This window comes from Punica granatum, chromosome 8 (assembly GCF_007655135.1).
Source record: "Punica granatum isolate Tunisia-2019 chromosome 8, ASM765513v2, whole genome shotgun sequence".
Classification (NCBI taxonomy): domain Eukaryota; kingdom Viridiplantae; phylum Streptophyta; class Magnoliopsida; order Myrtales; family Lythraceae; genus Punica; species Punica granatum.
This window is the reverse complement of record NC_045134.1, coordinates 24,246,362-24,261,714: the sequence shown is the minus strand read 5'-3', so window position 1 is coordinate 24,261,714 and position 15,353 is coordinate 24,246,362.

Here is a 15,353-nt window from a genome sequence, read left to right as displayed (position 1 = left end):
GCTCAAACCTTGTCGGAGATTATCGGAGTAACTCGCATGAATTTGGCTGGCCCGATGCATACGACGTGATTGGATCAGCTCAGGACAGCCCCGTGCAGAGGGGTTAACCATTCAATTGTTCTTCAATACAGCGCTACCGCCATGGCGGCCATCACTTGGCCCATAATAGAGTCGGGACCATGGTGGTTGGCTCTATCACGAGTTTCGCAGACGCAACTTGGAACTGACCTGGCACGGCCGACCGAAGTCGAAACAGTCCATCCCGACTCGATTCCAACCCGAATCAGGTCGTTTCAAAATCTTGGACATTCTCAAAGCCTCTCTCCTGGGCTTTGATTTAGCCTCGAGGCCAGTCTCAGTTGGCCATTGGTTCCTCTAAATGGCTTTTTAATAAAAATTGAGATGGGCCTGATGGGTTGGGCTCAGCCTGGCATCTGTTTACCAGCCCAAGATATGTCACGAATTATCCCCTCCAGTCCCTGTTTTCGTGTGTTACAGGACGGCCCATGGGCCTCGCAGATGACCAAGGAAGGAGAAATAATTGGGTCCAAAGAAATGCCATTGCTAAGAATCAAACTAAAATCTTTTCAGTTATCAATGTATGTAGCGCTGTGGTGCAAGCCACCGTTCCAGGTTCGATATTCGTTGGAATTACCGGTACTCCTCTATTAACATCTTAGTAAAGTCAGTTGAACGAGAAACATGAATAACTTGTTTGGTTTTACAACATGATTTTAACTTTACTTCACTTTAACTCCACTTATTTTCAATTCAACAACACAATTATTACTTTTCTATTTTTTTTTCAAATTTTTAATCATTTAATTCAAATTTTAATACTAAATTCTCTTAACTATTCATTACTTTTTCTACAATTCAACAATATAATTATTACTTTATCTCTACTATTCATTACTTCCACTTTTTCACATAATTAAACAACAAAATCATTAAAAATCTCAATAATGAAAATCAAATTCTCTGTCCAAAGTAAAGCCCCAATTCACCTGAAAAAGAAAAACAAAAAGTACGGACCCTGCACGACTTCACAGAAACTCTTTCATAATCGGAATAAATTTTGTTTCACGGATTGTGAGGGAAGTCTTAATTATTCGAATAAAAAAAATCTTGTATGGAGGGTTCTGATACTTCAGAGGTTTAATATCAAATTCACATCGAATTATGCGAGTCGAAAAATAGAAAGCATTTCTTAATCGTGGGATGTGAAACTGTGAGAGAAAAAAAGAATGTCAGATATGAAACTGTTTGAATTTCCTGCGCGGCATTTCCTTCTTCTTCTTTCTTTTACCCTCGTTTGCAATGATATGATTCGATAATTTCTTGTTATCTTTTGAATGAATTTGATAATAATGCTTCATTCTTGCTCGAACCTCATAATTATGTCTAGTCAACTTAGAAGTCTATAATTGGCGTCTGATTATATTATTATGTCTAAAGCAGCAATATCTTATAAACATATAATGTAATTATTGTGTAACTTAAGAATATAATGATATAATACGAGTTAAATCATTGTAATCTCTTTATTTCCTCTCATCACTTCGAAGCGATTTAGGTTGTTAAGGAGTGATGATATGTACTTTAATTAATTCGATTATAGTTCGAATGATATGTATATATATATATATATATGTATAGTACAATAATGACTAATGGGATGCATGCATAAACGAATCATGTACTATATGGTGATTATAATTAGTTATCATCACATTTGATATGTTATAATTGAAATTTGGACATTACACGAATTGTTTTGCAATCCAAATGTGTGGTAATTGACTAAGGACGATAGAATATATGATTAAAAAACAGTGCCCCTTGTTAATTGGATTGGGGCATTGTCAAACTTCATTTTATTTCCTTTCTATAAATAATTAATTATAATTGCACCAAATTTATATTTCTTTTTTTTTCCCGCCTAGTTGTATGGCCAAGAAAACATGTATTGTTCAAACTTGATTTTATTTCCTTTTTATAAATAATTAATTATAATTGCACCAAATTTATATTTCTTCTTTTTACCGCCTAGTTGCATCCCCAAGAAAACATGTATAGTATTCAGCTAAAAAAAAAAGCCACATATATATAGTACCCATAGTACTATGGTCAGCTAAAACAAATTAAGATCACTCCTTTTGGACAACCAAATTATAACACATTTGAAAATCTTGCACCTTAGTACTATTTATTAGTTTTTTTTTCTTTTTTTTAGGTGTAAACGATCAGGTTCCCCGAGTTAAGAGCTCAACTTGGCTCTCCTCATACTGGTTCAATCAAGTCATCTATGCTGAGTTTATTTTTTTATGAGAAAATTGCACAATATATCACAACATTTACATGTTATCTTAGTTTTATTCTAAAGTCGATCTTTTTTCTGAGGTATTATAATGTTAGTGATTTGGTGTCAAATCTATCCCGCCGTAAGCATTCTGTCCATTTTTAACGGAAAACGCTGACGTGACGCGTTAATTGCTCAACGTATCCCAACTTAATATTTTCTAAATTTTATCCCAACTTTTTTTTATTTTTTCTCAAATTTATCCCAATCTTTTCATAATTTCTCAAATTTGTCCAAACATGTTGGGATAATATTGAGAAAACAGTAAAAAATTGGGATAAAACTGAGAAACTATCGAAATGTTAGGATAAAATTGAGAGAGCATCAAAAAGTTACGATAAAACTGAGAAGTAACAAAAATGTTGGAATATATGGTGTAATTTTTCCTTTATATCGGTACCCACACGCTCTCCAAGTAAACATTTTCTGTCAAAAATGGATGGAAGTTTTATGATGGGATGGATTTGAAACCAAACTATTAACGTTATGATATCTTAGAAAAAAATCGATATTGGGATAAAACTAAGATAATATGTAAATGTTGTGATATATGACGTTATTTTTCCTTTTTTATTTATAAAAGAGTCTAATATTATAACAAAAATTATTCACCATAGTCTTTGAAAATTTGATTTCGAGATTGTATGGAGATGAACTCACTCTTACTATATCCGAATCAACCTCTTGTTGGTTACCGTATATTAGATTTGTTGGACGGCTGATGAACACCACAAAATACGGCAAAATGAGTGAGCAACCGAACTCCCTTGCAATATTTAAATCTAACTGAGTTTTATGTAGCAGTGGAAAGTGAAATCGAATAATTCTTTTGTGACCAAATACATCCTCAATGATCTGAGCGGAATCGATCCCATATAGAGCTAGATGATCCGAGTCCGAACCGATTCAGGTTAGAGACTTCTAACTGTGGAGTATAGAGCGTGCCATATGATTGATTAAATTTGCTTCCGTACGTAGCTTTCACTCACCGGAGGAATGGCTGTGACTTGCAAAATTTTAACCTAAACAATAATTTATTGATGAATAAAATAAATTAAAATATTTTAATGTTATATCGGTTTTATATTGTCTGGCGCCGCTGATTAAAGAAACCCCTCTGGTTTTGGGGACAAACCCACCGACCATTTGCCTTAAATAATCCGAAAATAATCTCTTAAGAAATTCAATAAATATTTTTTTTTAAAAAAAAGCAAAAACCGTAGAAGATATTGTTTTTTGGTCATATTTTATTGGGGAAAAAAAACAAAGGCGGAAACCTACGGAAACAATTCACCTCTTACGGATTAGAGCTTCTCTAAAATTCAAGTTCACTAACATTTATGCATTGATTAAATTTTATTAATAAAAATTATTGTGGACAGCAGGTGGTCACTTTTTTTTTTAATAAAAATTACAATTGCACCAACTGTAGATCGAAACATTTTCAATTGTATAAAAGAGCCATGTCGATCGGGCACAACGATTTAACAATTTTATAAAACATAATTCCACTGTTTTGTCCCCTGCAGCACGTAAATATCTTCTTAATTTTAAGTTTTAATTTATTTATAAAGATAAATTGCAAAATGTATGTCTGAGTATTTCGTACTTTTTGTCAGGAGTATTTATTCTTGAATTTTATTCAGATGATAGTTTATAATGTAGTGTTCCTCGTAGTTCATTTGGGATCAAGAAGTAATTGGTTCGGCTTTCATCAATGACGTTTACTGTGTCCCATTTCCTTTCTAACAGAAAGAATGAGCTAATTCTCGGACAAGTTATCTGAATATAAGTATAATTGAAGTAACCCCAGTTGAATAATAATAATAATAAAGCTAATCTACAGTCATTACCGGCCCGGAGGTATCAATATAATGCAAATTATGTGATCAAAATCATCCTAAAATGATTATACGAGCGAGATATGCATAAGCGTATAATTAACCCAATCCATCAGAAGTACACATCAAGGAAAAAGAAATCTCGATCATCAGATAGGTTAATAAATTATGAATCGCTGTCGATCGACATAATTGCAAGAAAACAAAAGGCATTTGTTTGATTTACAATTTAAAAACTTGTGATGATGCTTATCAAGCAAAATATTTTTTTTGCTAGGTCTTATCCAGCAAAATATTAGGATGATGTTTAGATTGCTTCCTCGCTGTCGTGCCAAGTACAGGACTGGGTCTTACACAATTAAGATGTAAAACCCAAATTAAACGCATAAATAATGCAAATATTAATGTCAAATTATGATTTAATCATAAAAAATAAACATGGGTTTTGGTCTTTTTCTTGTTGCATTAAAATTTAATGACACGAGGGATGTCACGCAATTGGCCAGCCTATATGTAACCTGATATGTTGGAACTGTTGTCTTATACAAAACAAAATTATATACATACATATAAATTTAAATTAAGGTTCTTTTTTCCTTTTCGTGTTATTCCTGTCGCATGATCATTTGTTCTGATCTAGCTTTATTAAAAATTAATTAACGAAATCCAAAGGGAGTGTAGTGCAGTGATACACTTGGTGACTAAAAGGTTTCAGGTTCGATATCAAGTAGGACTATCTGTGCCCATTTATTAGTTATTAGGATTTCTGATTCATTGTACTAGATCAACAGGCCTCTATTGTAACCGGAAAAAATTAATTCAGGGAATGAATTAAAAATTAAGAAAACGATACATAATTGGGGGCACCTATTTAAAGTGAGCTAATTTTCATGTAGTTCCACTCCACCTTCCGTCGATTACTGTAATTAATTGTTTTCGCAAAATGAACAACAAATAGAGAAAAAGCATATTTTTTCGTTCTTAAAGTTGCTGATGATCTGTCCTATACATGTTCCTCATGATAATTAAATTCTTCGTGTGTAAGATCTAATACCTGATTAATAGTAAATACGCTCTAAAATGGTAATACATAAGAAAATGCAATAAAAGAAGAGAGAGGGTTATATATATATATATATATATATATATATATATATGTGGAGTCTATCTTTTGTATATCATATTCATAACTCGACCATGTAGCAGAACGGGATAAAGATACTATTAACGTATCGGTAGAACGCCGGATGTTGATTTGACTCTCGTTTGTTGGACTTGTCCTTTACTAGTAAGAGGATCCTTATAAAAGATAAAGGTACATATGCCGAGCTTAATAAACTGTGGTGAGATAATAAGACTGATTTTTATTAAGAGAGCTAAAACCGTGAATGAGTTATTACATTTAATCAAGGGATGCATGTCACACGGATTCCTTTTTTGGTTTGAGCGGTTCGACGCTTATTCTGCTTAAATAAGGTATCGAGTTCGAGTCCTTATGAATGCAGAAAATCCACGATAAAAGTACTTTACCTTTTAGTAGGCCTATTTGATTCGCCTAAATTAGTCGGGATCTGATTGGGCTTCTGAATACCAGGTTCACGCCGAAAGAAAATCAAGGAAATATGAGATACTCCAAGCCAGCCTATACTTAACGTGATATGTTGAAACTGTTGTCATACAGATATACAGCCATTCTACATATATAAATATACATAAATATAAATCTATGTAGATTTCAATATATTATGGTGTCCACCAGAAAACAAAAGAAAATGTTCAGAATAGCAAGGTTCTTTTTTTAGTTTTTATTATTACGTGTCGCATGATCACTTGTTCTGATCTAGTTTACTAAAAAATTAATCAAGGGAATGCATTAAAAATTAAGAAATTGATATATAATTGGGGGCAGCTATTTAAAGTGATCAGTGTCTTCATAGGGTAGTTCGACTTTCCACCGATTACTGTTATTTTTGCAAAATGAACAGAAGAATAGAGACAAAAGCATCTTTTTTCGTCCGTAAAGTTGCTGATGATCTTTCCTATATATGTTCTTCATGATAATTAAATTCTTCTTGTGTGTATACGTTGATCTAATACCAGATAAACAGTAAATACGTTCTAAAAGAATAGTTCATAAGAACTAATATAAATTGATTCAAACGATTCGACATTTGTTCCGCTTAAACAAAGTCACAAGTTTGAGCCCTTGTCAATGCAGAAAATTCATGTTGGGAAAGTTTTATCTCTGAGTCGGCCGATCCGGCTCGATTTAATTAGTTGGGGTCCAATTGGATTTATGAATATCAAGGTTCATATCGAATAGTTCATAAGAAAATGCAATAGAGAAAGGAGAAGGGAGGGGTGTTATATATATATATATTCTTTCTCATGTATATGGTAACTCGACGACGACGTAGTAATTGTCAAAATGTCCTATCTTGAGGTCTTAGTTTGGACATGATAAAGATACATGTATCACTAGACCATTAGATGTTGAATTTTTCCTTTTTTTCTTCAATAGAAAAATTAACGTGTCAGATCAGTTCAATAAAATATCGCATTATCCAAATCAAGGAAATATGTGATACTCCAAGCGGACAAGTATTTAGTTACGTTAAACCAGTGGCTTCATTGAAAATTGAAACTGTGTCCGATTGATCTGCTCCCATACGTCCATCCCTGTATATGTACATTTTTTTTTTGATAGTTCCTGTATGTATACACCTAGCTATATGTATATACTTACTAGCCAAATATTATTAGATAATGATAGGTGCGCTGCAGAAGATTGAATACAACAGTGAAAGTTACGTGGCAGTAATTAACTGGCACAATGATTGCTCATGATTGCTCAGAAAAACAAACATCAATACCTCTGCAATGGAATCCGATAAAAGGACAAAACACGACATCGTGCTCACGGCCGGCCGGCCTTTGCAATTTGCAAGCCTGATGAACAGTGTAGCCATATAGCCCATAGATACATACTTTTTCTAAAATTAATTAATGGAATATATGTTAAATCAAAACGTGTCAAATAATTAGAAGAAGAACTGATCAGCCATAAACGACAAAAGTAAATCATGAGGTATTAGAAAGAGGATGATGCAAAGAAATTTCAGGATCAATTTTAATAATGAAACTATTAATTTCTTTTTAGGGAAATATAGCACTGTATAACAAGTTTTTTATTTTTATTTTTTTATACTGCAGAATAAATTCAAAGCATTTTCCCATACAGCACGAAAATTTTATTTTTTTCACAGCATAACATTCCGTGCTAATTCCGTCAAAAAAATGACGGGAATGGACGAAATGCTGATGTGATAGCTTGTTTGGGGGAAATTTTGTAACTAATAAGACCTTAGGAACAAAAATAAAAAAAATAAAATTTGAAAATTTAAAAAGAAAAGGCAAAATTCGGTCACTGGAGGATGCGGTGGGGATGGCCTCGCCGGCAACCTGATCACACCTACGGCCCCAATCGAGGGGTGGGAGGTCAGCGAGGGCGCCCCCAAGCCTTTCCTCTCTTTTTTTTTTTCAATTTTAGTTTGTATTTTCTTTGTTTATGCCCTTAAATTCTTATTTGTTGCAAAACTGCCCCCAAATAAGTTGCCCATCAACATTCCCGCCATTTTCTTGACGGAATATGGACTACATGTTGTGCGGTGAACTTTTTTTTTAGTGTTGTACAAGGAAATGATTTGATTTTGTGTTGCAGCATAAAAAAAAGTGTTGTACGGTGCTAGTTTTCATTTATTTTTATTAGTTATTAAGATTATTATTTCATTGCACCAGACTCATGAATACTAATTGTAATTGGAGAAAAAAAATTCATGAGGTGTAGTGTAATCGACCAACTGCATCGCAAGCATTCAAAATTCATTGAAAATTTGGAAGCACTTCTTGTTCAAGGCAAGTCGCACACAACCAATTGAAAATTAGTGTCGGTCTATATATAGGTTGTGGATGCTGCTTAATTTGATCGAAAATGACACAAGCGAACTCTCCTAGTGCCGGGTCAGCCGTGAAATTTGAACAATATATATTCAGTTGATCTTTGACTGCCCAATATTTATTTTTTTATTTTATTTCTAAAATAAAAAGAACTATATATGGAATGAATTTTGCCATCTTCCCCAATAAAATTCCATTCCCATATCAAGAAAAAAAGAAATTCTTTTCTACACCCAAAAGGCACACCAGCCGCTTCCCTTTCTTGGTAATGGAATAAAGAAATAAAACACAAAATAGTAAGCATATACACAATATGTGGTCATTTTTTAGTTGACTTACAAATTGTCTTAGTTTTATATTAATCTCAAGTAGTAATTAAATTTTGCAATTTGCAATCAGATTCACTCATTTGGCTGCCAAAGTGCTCAACTGATGAGTTGTTCAGGGCTAACATGATTGGGTATTAGGTTACATAGGTCAAAATTTTCTTTTATAGGAAATAAAAAATAAGATGGAAGATCTTCGAACAAATCTCTCTTTTTTTTTTCCTTTGTTTTTCTTTCTCTCCCTTGAACGGGTTAAATTAAGAACCGCATGGTCTCGAGCTACTTGGGTTAATGTAAACTTGTTCTGCAGATCATCCGCCAATGATTAAATGGCTTGGTCATTAACAAGATTATTTAAGAATCCTTGAGCAACAAGAGATGCCTTTGATTTCTTCAAAGTAGCCCAAGTTGCTTGTTTAAGGTAATATTACATGGAGATTAAGCTTCATTATGTTAATACAACCCAATGAACAAGAAATAGGCATTACTTCCTTGGTATACGCAGACCTTTGAGGGGCGTCATCCTTATGGGACTCTTACATGGCCCGCGAATGCTTCGCATGCGATCTGTCCAGCAAAGCTTTTCATCGAGATCAATGTCTAGTTATCCCTTTTAGAATTATGTAGGTAACTCAAGTGTGTATATACTATATAGTTTCATAAAAAAGAAAAAGAAAAAAAGAGAGTGTGGTGGAGGTCTGCACTAGAATATAGTCTATTATATGTGTATAGTCGGACTTATTTGTCCCATATTTTTTTTTCCGTGTTTATCCTGACATCCGAAAGTATCGAGCCCCGGTATTAATTTGGTTTGAGTTAGGTAGGCCCACTAAACGATAAAGTTATCACAGCATGAATTTTCTCTATTTACAAGACTCAAATCCAGAATCTTACAGAAAATAAACGCCGAACCGTTTGAATCAACCCACAGTTGATCATTTTCTTTTAACCACATAGATGCAGACCTTTGAGATCTCCATCGGGTATAATATATCTGGATACCCGGCCTCCACATTGTAAAATATATCATACAAATCATTAAAGGTCGAATTAAGTGGTTCCATGTTTGTTTCCATTAAATAAGATGTCGATTTCGAATTTTATGAATGAAGAAAATCCTTAATTGGGATATAAAATTTACCCCTTAACCCGGACCAAACTAGATTAGTCAGAGTCCATTAGATTTTTTGATAACGAGGGTATGAACCGAAAATATATCATACAATTAATTTATAGAAAATCTTATATTTTTTAACTTAATTTTTTTGGCAAAGATTTTTTTTTCTTAATTTTATCATTCACCTTCCTAGCAATATCTCCCCAATAATTGCTTTCTGGTTGCTCCACTCTCTGTCAGTCTATGATCTCTTCAGTATAACATAGATTTCCTCAATAAATGCTGAATTTAAATTTTAGCTGAGAAGCTGCAGATCTTTTCTGACTTCCCTTTTTTTCTTTCAGTGTCTTCTCACACTTCACTGCCTCCCCGATCGAATCATCTAATCGCACCGTCCATATTTGCATTATCGTCCAGTTTATTTCTTCGTACTCTCCCAACCTATATGTACGCGAACCTTTCATGGACGTACGCTCCCGTGCGCCTTCTCAATCACATTATATATATAACACGCTTATATTATTTGCATCATGACGTACGCACGAGTTTCACATTTTGATTTGGGGATCTGCAACTCTAGGAGACAATGCTGACAAGTGCAACGAATGAATCAACGTCTTGTTTACTAGCCTACTATAAGAAATCTCAGCTGATCTAATTTTATGAGACGAATGAACACAACATCTATCAGATACACTGATACAATGAATTACTTATTCGCCTTCGAATTTATAAATTATCATCCTCTTTTTATAGAAAATTCTAGCCTTGACCAATTTGAAAGATCATTTGATTTCTTTTCCCAGATAGGAGTTTTGTGGGGACCGTCATATCTCAAAGATTTATAGCTGGCCATCCTAGCTTTGACTGTGGCGGTTGGAATTGGAATTGGAATGTATTTCTAGAGAGGGATGAGGCCCCAAATAAATTGATAAGATAATATGCATGTACATTTCTTATATATATATATATATATATTTACATATAGTCGGTCTTAAGGGAGGTTTTTAAGTCTGGGCCTATAAAATCTCACCGATAAAGATCGAAATCATGATTTTTTGGTCTGAGTCAATGGCTTATACCATGAACTCAGATCCATCCTAAAAAATTATTTGTACCAAAAGAGGAAAAAAACTATTAATTTGTGGATTCACATTTTGAAGGCTCAAACCGATGAAACCTCCAAACGGATCGTGTTTTGCGTTGTGCTATAAATTGTGGATAGTACACATGCATGGAAAATGCCTACGAAAACAAACATACACACAAACATATGTACTTTTGGCCCGAGAAGAAAAGGCATAAAAATAAACATCTTGCCAGTAAATGCTGTCGTATTATTGAAAAACAGCTAGCAATTAGTAGAAAATTCATTAATATTTCCGTACAAATTAGCCCAATAAATAAGGTATAAGAAAAATAAGAAAAAAAAAATAGAGAAGTGGCTCATTAGTTGGCTAAGAGTTTGCAGCCAATCAGTAGTTTCTTATTAAAAGAATGTATTTTTGGGTCTTTTTTTTTTCCTTTTCTTTTCTTGGGGGTTTTACTGTACATATCTCCGTGGCCATGACGGTGGAGCTTACATCAACACTTGCATGTATCTTTTCATAATATTAAATTTCCATAACATTTCACGTAATTTAATAATAGGACCATGGTGCTGCATACGACTTCGTATTATGAGATTTAAGTCGATTTTGACATGAATGCATCAAAGAATATTCGGCGATGAAGCAATCCTCTACTCATTTTTTTTTCTAGTAGTCTGGCCCTTCTTAACCGTTATCCATCAGATCTCATAATTTCAATGGTGCGATAACAAGCGGTGTCATGAGAAGAAAGAATAATTAAACATTCAACGGTGCCTTAACGCGAGGAGACAGCTAATTGGAATAATTTTAGAAAATTATTTATTAAAATGCTTCTGGTAAATTTCTTTCGTACAAACATAGATTAAAAATTTGATGGACGGTTCAACAATCGGTTATGTGAACCCGACCAAGGGCCGGTTAAGCCGGGAGCCAGGAAATTAATGATGATCGACCAACCCCCCAAGGACCTGTTGAAATCTCTATTTTATTTGTTTTTATCATCCGAATTTTTTGGGGGGAAGTGAAGAATTTCTCTAAAAAGATACGAGTTTAATCAACTTATTTAAGAAATGACTTTACTTAACCGGTTGAGAAAATATATATTTTATTTTATTTTGACTTTTTATTTTATTTTTTTACTGGGATTAAATTAATTATCCGGCTGCCTGTAGCTTCACTCCAATCATTGGAAATATAATATTGGTCCCATTTAAATATATTTACGTTGCCGCTATCTTTACTATTTTTTTATATTTTATTGGAATAATAATTAAATCAAGGAGGAAGGACTTTTTTCATTATTTTTTGATATTTTCAGAGGGATATTTTATGTTTTTAATTTGATTGTTGCATCGGAGGACGTGAGATAAGATTAAAATTTAGGAAATTTGAGAAGCAAGAGAGGGGAAGAATTCCGATAAATTATTAATCCCATAGTCGTCATTGAAATGCGCGAAGAAGTAGGTTATTACGGTTGTAATTAACGCCTTCTGCAAATAGATTACTTTCTCGACATCCTAACAAAATTAAAATTAAAATGATGATTAGTTTCTTGTTATTATATTAATTAAGTGAAAAAAGCCTCATTGGCCCAATATTTTTAATCACAAACGTAAAATAGAAAAAAAAAATAAAGAAGGAAAAACGCTTTGTAATCTTAATAACCCAAAGCTTGAGATCACACGAAACTCAAAGATCGAAATCTCGATTTCGATGTAATCAGTAGTATTGACTTAAACACAATCTATTAAATATATCAGTCAAAGGAAAAAAGGTGAGACAATACCTTATAAGATAAACTTGATGAAACGATGAGATGGGTCGTTAAGCTTTTTATCAAGCTAAAAAAACCACTTAATCAAGTTCAAATAATGCTCGGTTTGATCTTGAAACGACATCAAACGATAGATAGGAGCTCGAAGAATGCAGATGGAATGAAAAATCAAACCGTCCAAATATGTCTATTACTACTAACAAAAGTGTTGGTTGAGTGGTAAGCAGTTCATCCCCATAAGGAGAAGAGGAGAATACAAGTTCGAATATCGGGAATCGTACTTGTTAGGAGGGAGAATAATATTTATTACTCGATCTCCCGACTGGATTAGTCAGATCACATTGAACTTGTAGATACCGGGTACGCACCGAAAAAATATGTCTATTACCACCATGACCTGTCCGAAAATAATTAATTAATTTATTTTTATATTCAATAAGAATGGGAAAAAAATAGAAAAACAAATTTGGTATAGAAGCCCCATGTCTGCGGGATGGAGCTTCATTCATTCATGCAAACCTTGGGAAGTGGAGAGTCGCCTTGCTCTCTTCTCTTCGTACGTACATACAATCCATTTAATTCATAATATATATATATATATATAATATCCACATATTAATAAATAAATGTTGTAATTTTGTGGCCACTTGTTAATAGTGCCTATCAATAATTCCTCCAAATTGACGTACGGAAGATTTTACCGATTTATTATTCGATTATTTAAAAATATGTATATTATCTCTCATCTATTTGCGAAAAGACAAGATCCTGATTTCTATTTTATCTGTACTGTCCAGGTGATGTTCACAAAGGGTTAACATTTCAGGCTAAGCTCATCTTCTATTTTCCAGTAACATATTATAACTACGAGCTAAACTTGTTATATTATCTTAGCTCAAGCCGTGTAACTACGCGGCAGCACTTCGATGTTATGGTCAATCTCTATAGATTTTTTTGCAAGGATAATGAACGGTTGATTTGTCACCTTACCTCTTTTTTTTCCCCTTTTACGATACTGGTCCAGGTATCTCAAGTTCAAGCACTAGACTATGTTCCTTCCAGGTCTGGTCCAACTAGACATGTACATCAACGTGCTGCGTTCAAGGTAATTATTTCCCACGATCTCACTGCGCCCAGGATTCAAATGAAAAATTATAACAAAGGATGGGCATATCAATACTTTCACAGTTCCAATCAACCGCTTTATAATCAATATATATAATAGATAATAGCAAAATAGAGAGGGAAGATTATTGTCGTCGCTCCAATCTTCAAACCATTAGTTCCTCATGGCCTGACCCTTCACATATCCCATGACATTAATTAAACGCTTACATTAATTACACGGTTGATATTTATCAACCCACTACGCTAATTAGACCACCACATTAATTAAACATTGAAAATTCTCAAAAAGTTGCACCGAAAAAAAAAAATCTCAAAAAGAAAAAAATAAAACATTAATAATCCATATTAATTTATTTTATACACAATATAGTGAAATTATTATATAATAATCTACGTATAAAATAATATAAAATTTATAGTTGAATAATAATTTCGTGCAACACGCGGATGAAACAATCTGTACTAATTAACAGCCCATCAATCCCAATATATATATATATATATATATATATATATTAAGTTGAATACAAAAATACATTAAATGGTGGCGCAATTGTAAACATATATATAATTAATTCACATTAATAAAATTTTAATCAAATAAATAAATATAAAATAATAAAATAAATATATATGTTCTGAAAAAAATATATATATATATATACAAGCACTTTGGTAATTATTTTTTTGGTGAACTACAAGGTCGCACCCTATTATTTTTAATAATCATTGGTACAAGTGATCGTATTATTTGTTTTGAACATATATACGTAGCCATTAAGATTATCTAAGTATATAAATTCTAAAACATAAAGTAAAAAAAATCATTATCCAATTCGAAATTGACGTGAATTAATTATGAATAGTCTAAATGGAGAATTTATGGGCAATTTGACAATAGCTTTATATAACAGTATAAGAGTTTACATATGTACAAAGTTATCCTTAAATCTCAGGGTTACTACTATTTGACTGAATCGAAAAAATGATAATCATGAAAAAAGTTATGCTAGTATCATCCTTCTCCAGTATAGTAGTAATATATGAATTAATCGTAATTCTTTAAAACATTCTTATATAATTATTACATGCTATACAAAAAAGAGAAATCGTTTGAGAAATTTTTGAAATTTAACTAAAAATAAATAAGTTTAAATTAAATAAATATATTTATATTTGTAATAAAAATCATGTGCATCACACGGGTCAAAAACTAATAAGTTATAAACCATATCATTTTTTTTTTGCGGACCATTTGTCAAGCCATATCAAATATATGGCTAATTAGAGCCAATATAACGTTGTTATCATAGTGAAAAATTTTAAGACAACGTTTCGAATTTAACCATATATGTTCGTCTTCATAATTTATTTATATGAAATGAAGTCTGGAGGCTCTGAAAACCTTGGGCCAGAATAAATAGTTTCCGTGAGCTCATTGCCCGTCGCAAAAAACGGCAGATAAAGACGCGCCCACCTTATTGTATGGGACATATGTCTCACATTTTTATTTCTCATTACAATGAAAACATATATTTTTTTTTGGGTCATTAGAGTGGAAAGATACAAAAAAGAAAAGGAAGAGAGCACGGTAGAATTTTCTAAAACTAGTGGGTGCGTTTGGTTTTAGAGTTTGATTTTGATTTTGATTTTGATTGTGGAAAAGGACAAATGAGATTGTATTATAAATTTGACTTGGGAAACGCGTGTTTTTGTTATGTAGTGGGTAGAGTTAAAATCAAAATCATAATTCTAAA